Source organism: Oncorhynchus kisutch, linkage group LG16, assembly GCF_002021735.2.
Source record: "Oncorhynchus kisutch isolate 150728-3 linkage group LG16, Okis_V2, whole genome shotgun sequence".
Taxonomy (NCBI): Eukaryota; Metazoa; Chordata; class Actinopteri; order Salmoniformes; family Salmonidae; genus Oncorhynchus; species Oncorhynchus kisutch.
In genome coordinates, this window is record NC_034189.2 from 51,618,918 (window position 1) to 51,630,715 (window position 11,798).

Here is an 11,798-nt window from a genome sequence, read left to right on the forward strand (position 1 = left end):
CCTTCTCTTTCTAAAAGTATCCGCCACAATTGTTGCAACCCCTATTACTAGCCTGTTCAACCTCTCTTTTGTATCAGCTGAGATCCCTAAAGATTGGAAAGCTGCCACGGTCATCCCCCTCTTCAAAGGGGGAGACTCTCTAGACCCAAACTGTTACAGACCTATACCTGTCCTACCCTGCCTTTCTAAAGTCTTCGAAAGCCAAGGTAACAAACAGATTATGACCATTTCGAATCCCACCGTACTTCTCCGCTATGCGATCTAGTTTCCAAGCTGGTCATGAGTGTACCTCAGCCACGCTCAAGGTCCTAAACGATATAACCGCCATAGATAAAAGGCAATACTGTGCAGCAGTCTTCATCGACCTTGCCAAGGCCTTTGACTCTGTCAATCACCACATTGTTATTGGCAGACTCAACAGCCTTGGTTTCTCAAATGACTGCCACGCCTGGTTTACCAACTACTGCTCAGATAGAGTTCAGTGTGTCAAATTGGAGGGCCTGTTGTCCAGACCTCTGGCAGTCTCTATGGGGGTGCCACAGGGTTCAATTCTTGGACCGACTCTTTTCTCTGTATACATCAGTGATGTCGCTCTTGCTGCTGGTGATTCTCTGATCCACCTCTACGCAGACAACACCATTCTGTATACTTCTGGCCCTTCTTTGGACACTGTTAACAAATCTCCAGACGAGCTTCAATGCCATACAACACTCTTTCCGTGGCCTCCAACTGCTCTTAAATGCAAGTAAAACTAAATGCATGCTCTTCAACCGATCAATGTCCGCACCCGCCCTTCCGTCTAGCATCACTACTCTGGTAGGTTCTGACTTAGAATATGTGGTCAACCACAAATACCTTGGTATCTGGTTAGACTGTAAACTCTCCTTCCAGACTCACATTAAGCATCTCCAATCCAAAATTAAATCTTCCTATTTCACAACAAAGCATCCTTCACTCATGCCGCCAAACACACCCTCGTAAAACTGACTATCCTACCGATCCTTGACATTGGCTATGTCATTTACAAAATAGCCTCCAACACTACTCAGCAAATTGGACAAACAAATTGGACATAACATTCCACTTTGAGCCACGAGAGATTGACATGCATATCATTGTTATCTCTCCATGTACTTTTAAGTGCCAGCCGTGCTGCCCTGCTCTGAGGCAAATGCAATTTGGAGAAGGGCTGTCTACGTATGATCCCCAATCAGAGACAATGATAGACAGCTGCCTCTGATTGGGAACCATAAAGAAATATAAACATAGATTTCCCAGGATAGTCACACCCTGACCTACAAAATAGAGAATTTAAAGGATCTCTAAGTTCAGGGCGTGACACATCTTCAATTAAAAATATCACATTTTGATATGATGTCACAACATATGTTGAATGTGGGATGCAGACCAATATTAACATCCTGTTTATTACGGTCTTCCTTGTTCTGTTACAAATGTGTGATGTCTTGTAAAACTGGTTTAGAATAACTCAGGATGCATGTTACTCGGAGTGGAACAGGGGAACCCAAGAGCAGACTCAGATGAGGAGACTGGGATGAAGTAACCAAGGTATTTATTTAAACACAGGGGGAAGATGGAGTGCAGGCCAGGGGAAGTTCGGGTGGGTTGCAGGAAACCAGGTGCGGAGGCTAAGGCTGGAGCGAGAGGGGTTGGGACAGGGTAAGCAGGTCCGGAGGGGAATCCAAGGGAGTAGTAGAGTGGGGAATCCAGGAAAAAGTAGCAGGATGACGAGACGTGGAACTGGAGACAGGGACCAGAGTCAGAGCAGGGGTAACTAGCGGAGAGGAGAACAGCGTCAGTCAAGGAAAACAGGCATAACAGGATCTAACAGTAACAAACAGCTGGTTTGTATTTCAGTACATATCGTGGTCTTGGCATATCAGAACAGAAACTGTCTTTCAAAACTAAGACCACCTCAAGATGCAGACCAGAGGTAAGAGACTTGTTGTACACCACCTGAACAGTTGCAGCATTCTTACTCAGCAATTGATTAAACTTAACAGTATCAAATACTGAAAACCATACTACATATCATGACGTAACTTTGACTGTAGGTATGGTCTTTTTAAAAGATGAATTGCATTGTTGTTTTTATTAAATCACTGACACAGATCACAGCACCACCAAGAGGATTACATCCTGAACTTGAATCAATAGTTACTATTGCAGTATAATGCATGCTTTCACAAGTGCAAGCTAACAACTCCAGCTAGTCCCAGTGTGTTAATATATATATATATATACATGAATGGTCAATCCATTAGTGTAACTATCATCTAGTAAAATGTCATGATCACAGTAATCAGCTGCTTAACTTCCTTTTTGTTCTAAAGCTGTGACTTCTGTGCAAATGGCCAATGAAATTGCAGTAAGGATCACAGAAACAAAATACTTGTATGACTCATGACCCAATCAGTTGAAGTAGAGCCTTTTAGTTACGAGAAAGCTCTTGCACAGTGGAAAATACCACACACCACAACACGCAAAAAATAGCACCATGTAAATGGTGATTGTTTCCAGTATTCTAACAGTAGTTGTTTATGTGATGCTTGTGCAATAATTTGTCTGGCAGAAGGTGGTCTGTTGCAATACACATCATAATGAATGTTTTCACGGGAACTATTACCCTGTCCTAACAAAGTTGTCTTAAACCAGAACAACATAGCTCTACCTTTTAGATATGTGAACACGATAAGTGTTACGGTTTTCTTCCGTCGAAGGAGAGTTGGACCAAAATGCAGCGTGGTAATTTACATACATGTTTAATAAATAAATAAACACGATTATACAAAAACAAGAAACTGACCGTGAAAACCTATACAGCCTATCTGGTGACAACTAACACAGAGACAGGAACAATCACCCACACCACTCAAAGAATATGGCTGCCTAAATATGGTTCCCAATCAGAGACAACGAGAATCACCTGCCTCTGATTGAGAACCGCCTCAGGCAACCATAGACTTTGCTAGAACACCCCACTAAGCCACAATCCCAAAACCTACGGAAAACCCCCATACATAAACACAACACAAAATAAACCCATGTCACACCCTGGCCTGACCAAATAAAGAAAGAAAACACAAAATACTAAGACCAGGGCGTGACAATAAGATGTGTTTCCTGTGTAGAGTAAGTCATGCACAATGATTTAGCCATAGTTTTGGGACAATTAATGCAAAAAAACAACAATGCAGAAACTATGCAGTCATTTTTTTAAATGTATTATTTCTTACATTGTTAGCTCTGAAAATCTCAAGTGTTATTACATACATCCGGGAAGAACTATTGGATTTTAACGTCAACTTACCAATATTACAACCAGGAATACAACTTTCCCGAAGTGAATCCATTGTTCGGACCTCCACCCTGGACATGGGATCTTATCCCAGAGGACGATCCAAAACAACGCGGTCGCCGCAGGAGAGGCAGACGGAGCGGCCTACTGGTCAGACTTAGAAGGCGAGCACACCATCCACCGATTCTGAGCATATTACTCGCCAATGTCCAATCTCTAGATAACAAGGTGGACGAAGTTAGGGCACGAGTTGCCTTCCAGAGAGACATCAGAGATTGTAACATTCTCTGTTTCACGGAAACATGGCTCACTCGGGATATGTTGTCAGAGTCGGTACAGCCACCGGGTTTCTTCATGCATCAAGCCGACATAAAAAAACAACTATCTGGTAAGAAGAAGGGCAGGGTTGTATGCCTTATGATTAACCACTCATGGTGTGATCATAACAACATACAGGAACTCAAGTCCTTTTGTTCACCTGACCTAGAATTCCTTACAATCAAATGCCGACCGTAATATCTACCAAGAGAATTCTCTTCGATTATAGTCACAGCCGTGTATATCCCCCCCAAGCAAATACCTCTACGGCCCTGAAAGAACTTCACTGGACTCTATGTAAAACTGGAAACCATATATCCTGAGGCTGCATTTATTGTAGCTGGGGATTTTAACAAAGCTAATCAGAGAACAAGGCTTCGTAAATTCTATCAGCATATCGAATGCGCGACACGGGTTGGTAGCATTCTGGACCATTGCTACTCTAACAATGCATGCAAAGCCCTCCCCCGCCCTCCCTTTGGAAATCTGACCATGACTTAATTTTGTTGCTCACAGCATATAGACAGAAAATAAAACAGAAAACGCCGATGCTCAGGTCTATCCAACGCTGGTCTGACCAATTGGATTCCACTCTTCAAGATTGCTTCGATCATGTGAACTGGGATATTTCCGGGTAGGCTCAGGCAATAACATTGACGTATACGCTGACTCTGTGAGCGAGTTTATTAGCAACTGCATCAGTGATGTTGTACCTACTGTGACTATTAAAACCTTCCCTAACCAGAAACCGTGAATTGATGGCAGCAGTCGCGCAAAACTGGAAGCGCGAACCACCGCTTTTAATCATGGAAAGGCGACTGGAAACATGACCGAATACAAACAGTGTAGCTATTCCCTATGCAAGGCGCAGGGAATAGCATAATAAGACCCATTCCAATTTTCTTACCGCCCCAATAGGTCCACAGACGACGCAATCACCATCACACTGCACACTAGCCTATCCCATCTGGACAAGAGGAATACCTATGTAAGAATGCTGTTCATTGACTACAGCTCAGCATTTAACACCATAGTACCCTCCAAACTCATCATTGAGCTCGAGACCCTGGGTCTCGACCCGGCCCTGTGCAAATGGGTCCTGGCCTTTCTGATGGGCCGCCCCCAGGTGGTGAGGGTAGGAAACAACATCTCCACTCCGCTGATCCTCAACACTGGGGCCCCACAAGGTTGCGTTCTCAGCCCTATCCTGTACTCCCTGTTCATCCATGACTGCGTGGCCATGCACGCCTCCAACTCAATCATCAAGTTTGCAGATGACACTAGAGTCGTAGGCTTGATTACCAACAAGGACAACAACCACCCGAGCCACTGCCTGTTCACCCCGCTATCATCCAGAAGTTGAGGTCAGTACAGGTGCATCAAAACTGGGACAGAAAGACTGAAAAACACCTATCTCAAGGCCATCACTAACATAGAGGCAAAACAGCCATCACTAACATAGAGGCTGCTGCCAACATACAGACTCAAATCTCTTGCAACTAAGAAATGGACTTAAAAGTTCACTAGTTACTTTAAATAACGCCACTTTAATAATGTATACATATCCTACAATACTCATCTCATATATACAGTTGAAGTCGGAAGTTTACATACACCTTAGCCAAATACATTTAAACTCAGTTTTTCATAATTCCTGAAATGTAATCCTAGTAACAATTCCCTGTTTTACGCCAGTTAGGATGACCACTTTATTTGAAAAATTTGAAATGTCAGAATAATAGCAGAGAGAATGATTTATTTCAGCTTTTATTTCTTTCATCACATTCCCAATGGGTCAGAAGTTTACATACGCTCAATTAGTATTTAGTGGCATTGCCTTTAAATTGTTTAACTTGGGTCAAACATTTCGGGTAGCCTTCCACAAGTTTCCCACAATAAGTTGGGTGAATTTTGGCCCATTCCTCCTGACAGAGCTGGTGTAACTGAGTCCGGTTTGTAGGCCTCCTTGCTCACACAGGCTTTTTCATTTCTGCCCACAAATCTTCTATGGGATTGAGGTCAGGGCTTTGAGACGGCCACTCCAATACCTTGACTTTGTTCTCCTTCAACCATTTTGCCACAACTTTGGAAGTATGCTTGGGGTCATTGTCCATTTGGAAGACCTATTTGAGACCAAGCTTTAACTGATGTCTTGAGATGTTGCTTCAATATATCCACATAAATTTCCTGCCTCATGATGCCATCTATTTTGTGAAGTGCGCCAGTCCCTCCCGCAGCAAAGCACCCCCACAACATGATGCTGCCACCCCATGCTTCACGGTTGGGATGGTGTTCTTCGGCTTGCAAGCCTCCCCCTTTTTCCTCCAAACATAACGATGGTCATTATGGCCAAACAGTTCTATTTTTGTTTCATCAGACCAGAAGACATTTCTCCAAAAAGTATGATCTTTGTCCCAATGTGCTGTTGCAAACCGTAGTCTGGCTTTTTTTATGGCGGTTATGGAGCAGTGGCTTCTTCCTTGCTGAGCGACCTTTCAGGTTACGCTGATATAGGACTCGTTTTACTATGGATATAGATATTTTTTGTACCGGTTTCCTCCAGCATCTTCACAAGGTTCTTTGCTGTTGTTCTGGGATATATTAGCATTTTTCTCATCAAAGTATGTTCATCTCTAGGAGACAGAACGCATCTCCTTCCTGAGCGGTATGATGGCTGCGTGGTCCCATGGTGTTTATACTACCATACTATTGTTTGTACAGATGAACGTGGTACCTTCAGGCATTTGAAAATTGCTCCCAAGGATGAACCAACCTTGTGGAGGTCTACACTTTTTTTCCTGAGGTCTTGGCTGATTTCTTTTGATTTTCCCATGGTGTCAAGCATCGAGGCACTGATTTTGAAGGTAGGCCTTGAAATTTATCCACAGGTAAACCTCCAATTGAATCAAATCAGAAGCTTCTAAAGCCATGACATAATTTTCTGGAATTTTCCAAGCTGTTTAAAGTCACAGTCAACTTAGTGTATGTAAACTTCTGACCCACTGGAATTGTGATACAGTGAATTATAAGTGAAATAATCTGTCTGTAAATAATTGTTGGAAAAATGATGTGTCATGCACAAAGTAGATGTCCTAACCGACTTGCCAAAACGATAGTTTGTTAACAAGAAATGTGTGGAGTGGTTGAAACATTTGTTTTATACTTACCCAATACATCGTTTGGTTTCAAGTTGTGTGTCTCTGTATTAGCATATGCTTACAGCTTCAGCTGAAATGCACCCAAAATGACTTCTGGTCCCGCACTCTTGCGCATCAAACTTCAAAATTACATATTATATGTCGACTAAACTGGTCAAACTAAGTGCAGAATCGAGCATTAGGATGCTTTAATCGTGTAAAACAAAGATCAGCGCTAACAGATAAACCGAAGTCAATTGGTGCTTCATGGAAAAAGTGTCCGGCAGGCGCAATAGAGTGCCTGTATTCCCGCTTGACCCGAATGATTTCGCCAGCCAAAGGACGGGGGCGCGCTAGATTCTAACAAAGGACGCGTCATTTGAAAGCAGACATCGCGCTGAACACACAGAAACTATTCCTGGATCCTTAGCTGGTTGGGAAGGGTGGGGGCGATGACGTCAAAGTTGACCCAACTTTGCTGTTGAGAGGAGGGTGTTTGGAAGAAAGGCTGCCCTGGGAGTTCTGCTTTACATACAGACATAATTTAAACGGTTTTAGAAACTTTAGAGTGTTTTCTATTCAATAATTATTATTAAATGCATATATTAGCAATTTTGGAAAAAAATATTTTCAGTTTACTATGGGCACGCACTTCCTCCAAAGGTGGCAGTAATTCAGCCATAGGATCAAGAGGTTTTAATGACTCCAACCCAAAGTGTATGTAAACCTCTGACTTCAACTGTATGTATATACTGTATTCTATACCATCTACTGCATCTTGCCTATGCCACACGGCCATCGCTCATCAATATATTTCCATGTGCATATTCTTATTCATCCGTTTACATTTGTGTGTATAAGGTAGTTGTTGTAAATTTGTTAAATTACTTGTTAAATATTACTGCACTGTCAGAACTAGAAGCACAATTATTTCATTACACTCGCATTAACATCTGCTAACCATCTGTATGTGACCAATACATTTTTATTTTATTTGATATTAACTAAACTCCTCAAATGGTCTGTCCTCGATGACACTTCAGTTACCCAGTGTTATGTCAGGGTAAGGTGTGGCACTGCCTGGTGTTATGGGGTTTACATAGTCTTGAAAACTGACCCTATGCAACACAGTGACCAAGGTCTGGTTTCAACGATGGACTCTTTTGGCATAGAGGAACTACCTCACTGCCATAACTATCTTCACTGTAAGGTTGTTGTATTTGGTGCATGTGACAAATACAATTTGATTTGATTTGACTAGGGTCTACATATCAGGGAAATGGCTCCATCTACAGGGACTCTACTGGGCTTCTAAATACCCCATGTGACATCATCCTCTCAGGCCCTTATACACAGTCTTAGAGTAGGAGTGCTGACCTAGGATCAGGTTCCCCCTGTCCATGCAATCTTGATCTTGTCCATTATGATCTAAAGCTTACAACTGATCCTAGATCAGCACCCCTACTGAGATGCTTTATGAATATGGGCCCAGCTAGGGCCCTTGTACCAGTCCAGAGACTGACTCTGTTACTCCACAACAAATACATGAATAGGCTTACATTACTATGTAACAAAATGTTATTTATATAGAACATTTCTTACAAAAATGCAATTCAAAGTGCTTAAAAACAATGCTTTCAAAATGGAGTGCTTTGCTGTTTAGTGAATATAATCATGCAATGTAAACTCAGAAAGAAAGAAAACGTCCCTTTTTCAGGACCCTGTCTTTCAAAGATAATTCGTAAAAATCAAAATAACACAGATCTTCACTGTAAAGGGTTTAAACACTGTTTCCCATGCCTGTTCAAGGACCTGTTGGATCGGAGGGTGAGGGCTAGGGCCATTCCCCGCAGAAATGTCCGGGAACTTGCAGGTGCCTTGGTGGAAGAGTGGGGTAACATCTCACAGCAAGAACTGGCAAATCTGGTGCAGTCCATGAGGAGGAGATGCACTGCAGTACTTAATGCAGCTGGTGGCCACACCAGATACTGACTGTTACGTTTGATTTTGACCCCCCCTTTGTTCAGGGACACATTATTCAATTTCTGTTAGTCTTGTTCAGTTTATGTCTCAGTTGTTGAATCTTGTTATGTTCATACAAATATTTACACATGTTAAGTTTGCTGAAAATAAACGCAGTTGACAGTGAGAAAACATTTATTTTTTTGCTAAGTTTATATCATACATATACAGGTAATTGTAGTTAAACAATATGCAATATTCCTTTAATATAAGTGATAAGGGTACAATATGACACAATGTACTATTCAAAATAATATTTTGGTTATCCAGCAAGAGAGTTCTCTCTTGGCTTATTAACATTCTTGAAAGGCTGTCACCCCTACGGAACCCAGACATTCCGTTTATTCTAGAACGTCTTCTAGAACCACCTCGTTCTGTTCTAGGTCCTCAAACTGAGTCAGGAGTTCCTTGTGGATGATGGGGATGGTTTTGTAGCTGAACAACGGTGGAGGATCGACATTCACTGGTTGTAGTTTGATCTTCAGGATGTCTTTAACAGGGGAGTTCTTCTTCTGATGCTTGGTATTGTTATTGAATTTGGTCATCAGGACCTGTTGTGACCGGTGGCTGTCGTGGTCGATAAGGAAAGCAAAGGTCCTGTTGCATGATCCTTGACAGGACCTCAGTTTGATGTCGATGTCCACCTAAGGTACAGAGGCACACAGAATAAACAGAGGCACCCTATTCCCTACATAGTACACTAGTTTTGACGAGGGCCATCTATGCACATCATTTTGGACGCAGCCAGGCGTTATTATCTGAAACAGAGATGCAGACAATGCATCCAAAATGCCACCCTATTCACTAAATAGTGCACTACTTTTGACCAGGGACCTAAAAACCAGTAGGTTGCTAAACTGAGCAACAGCACTGTAAAAAACAGTGACTAACCCAGGGGATGTGTCTGAAATGCTGATCTGGCCATAGCCTACTGTATTTGTAATCATTTCTGTAATTGACAGATGATAGACGGATCGCATGATAGCGCACTCGTAATTGGAAAAATGTATGTTTTAAAATGCTTAAATAGAGGTTGGCAATACCTAGGTTAATAATCTCCCTGCACGTTAATATAAACCAAGGAAGCAGCAGATCAGGAGCAGTGTGTGTGTTTTCAATATGCAGAGGGACAAATGATTTTTTCCTACCCTCTCTCTGATTGTTAAGTATTATGCACATTGATAGCCTGCTATCAAACATCCGTGCCAGCTGATTTATAATACTGTAGTAGCAGCAGACAGTACAGATGTAGGATCTTAATTTGATCATGCTTTTGTTGCTAAAGTTAGTAATTTCTACTTGAAAATGTCAGACTTGATTTGCCCTGACAAAAAAATGTCTCAACCCCTACAAAAATGTCCATTAGCTATAATCCACATAATAATTAACATTTCCTGTTGCTTCAAGATTATTTTCCTGCTGTATCAAACCGACTCAAATTAAGATCCTACATCTATCTAAATCAGGGATGTTCAATGTCGTTCTTGGAGGGAAGAATCACCACTAATTCAGACCTGGGACACCAGGTGAGTGCAATTAACAACTCTGCTCTAAATGGGTGACTATTGGAGAAAAACATGGGCGGAGAAAAGACCGGTGAGCATCAAGCAAACAGAGTGTAATAGCTACCCAAGTGGGCGTCGTCCAAAACCCGGGACATGTTTTCACTGAGCCGTAAGCAAGCATGACTAGGTCTTCAGGTGGTATTACATGTTTCATTCCCCTTACCCATTTCAGATATAAAGAAAATACGGAATAAAGAAGATGGTGGGGTAAAGAACACAGGGTTTATTTTAATTTTAGAAGAATGACAGAAAGAGTAAAAAGTGGGGTGTGTCTGAAATGTCTCCCTATTCCCTGTTTTGTGCACTTTTGTTGTAGTGCGCCCCTATTGGCTCTGGTCAGAAGTAGTGCACCATCTAGGGAATATGGTGCAATTTTGAACTGGGACAGACATCAATGTCCACCTGAATTACAGAGAGAGAGGAGAGTAAACAGATACTATTTGACCAAAGCTTACAGTTTAACTCTGAAGTAAACACTAAAAGGCCTTGACTGGTGGGATGAGGTTGGAGAAGATCATGTTAATTCAAAGTTTGGTGTTGCAAAGTTTTACCCCACAGTTTTTTTTTTAAAGAAATGTTTTGTTACATTTTTATTTAACTAGACAAGTCAGTTAAGAACAAATGATTTTTTACAATGACTGCCCACCAAAAGGCGTACTAGGGGACGGGGGCTGGGATTAAAAATAAAATAAAAATATAGGACAAAACACACATCACAACAAGAGAGAAAACACAACACTACATAAAGAGAGATCTAAGACGACAACATGGCATGGCAGCAACACATGACAACACAGCATGGTAGCAACACAACATGACAACAGCACAAAACATGGTACAAACATTATTGGGCACAGAACACATCACAAATGGCAAGAAGATAGAGACAACAATACATCACGCTAAGCAGCCACAACTGTCAGTAAGAGTGTCCATGATTGAGTCTTTGAATGAAGAGATGGAGATAAAACGAACCAGTTTGAGTGTTTTTTGCAGCACGTTCCAGTCCCTAGCTGCAGCGAATTGAAAAGAGGAGTGACCCAGGGATGTGTGTGATTTGGGGACATTGACCAGAATGTGACTGGCAGAACGGGTGTTGTATGTGTTGGATGAGGGCTGCAATAGGTATCATAGATAGGCCTCACTCCACCCTAAGAGGGTTTTATAAATAAGCATCAACCAGTGGGTCTTGCGACGGGTATACAGAGATGACAAATTTACAGAGTAGTATAGAGTGCAGTGATGTGTCCTATAAGGAGCATTGGTGGCAAATCTGATGGCCGAATGGTAAAGAACGTCTAGCCGCTCGAGACCACCCTTACCTGCCGATCTATAAATGATGTCTCTGTAATCTAGCATGGGTAGGATGGTCACCTGAATCAGGGTTTGTTTGGATCAAGCCTTGAGGTACTCCCTTGGTGACAGGCAGTGGCTGAG

The 11,798-nt window shown here is 42.0% G+C and overlaps 1 long non-coding RNA gene across 1 annotated transcript; it reads right to left on the reverse strand.

Moving 5' to 3' along the window:
• Nucleotides 1-1,556: 1,556 nt before the first annotated feature.
• Nucleotides 1,557-3,530, reverse strand: LOC116354025 (uncharacterized). Its single transcript, XR_004203479.1, has 2 exons — nt 3,332-3,530; nt 1,557-1,795 (listed from the first exon to the last, which is right to left on the reverse strand). It is a non-coding gene; the product is annotated as an uncharacterized LOC116354025 (long non-coding RNA).
• Nucleotides 3,531-11,798: the final 8,268 nt, after the last annotated feature.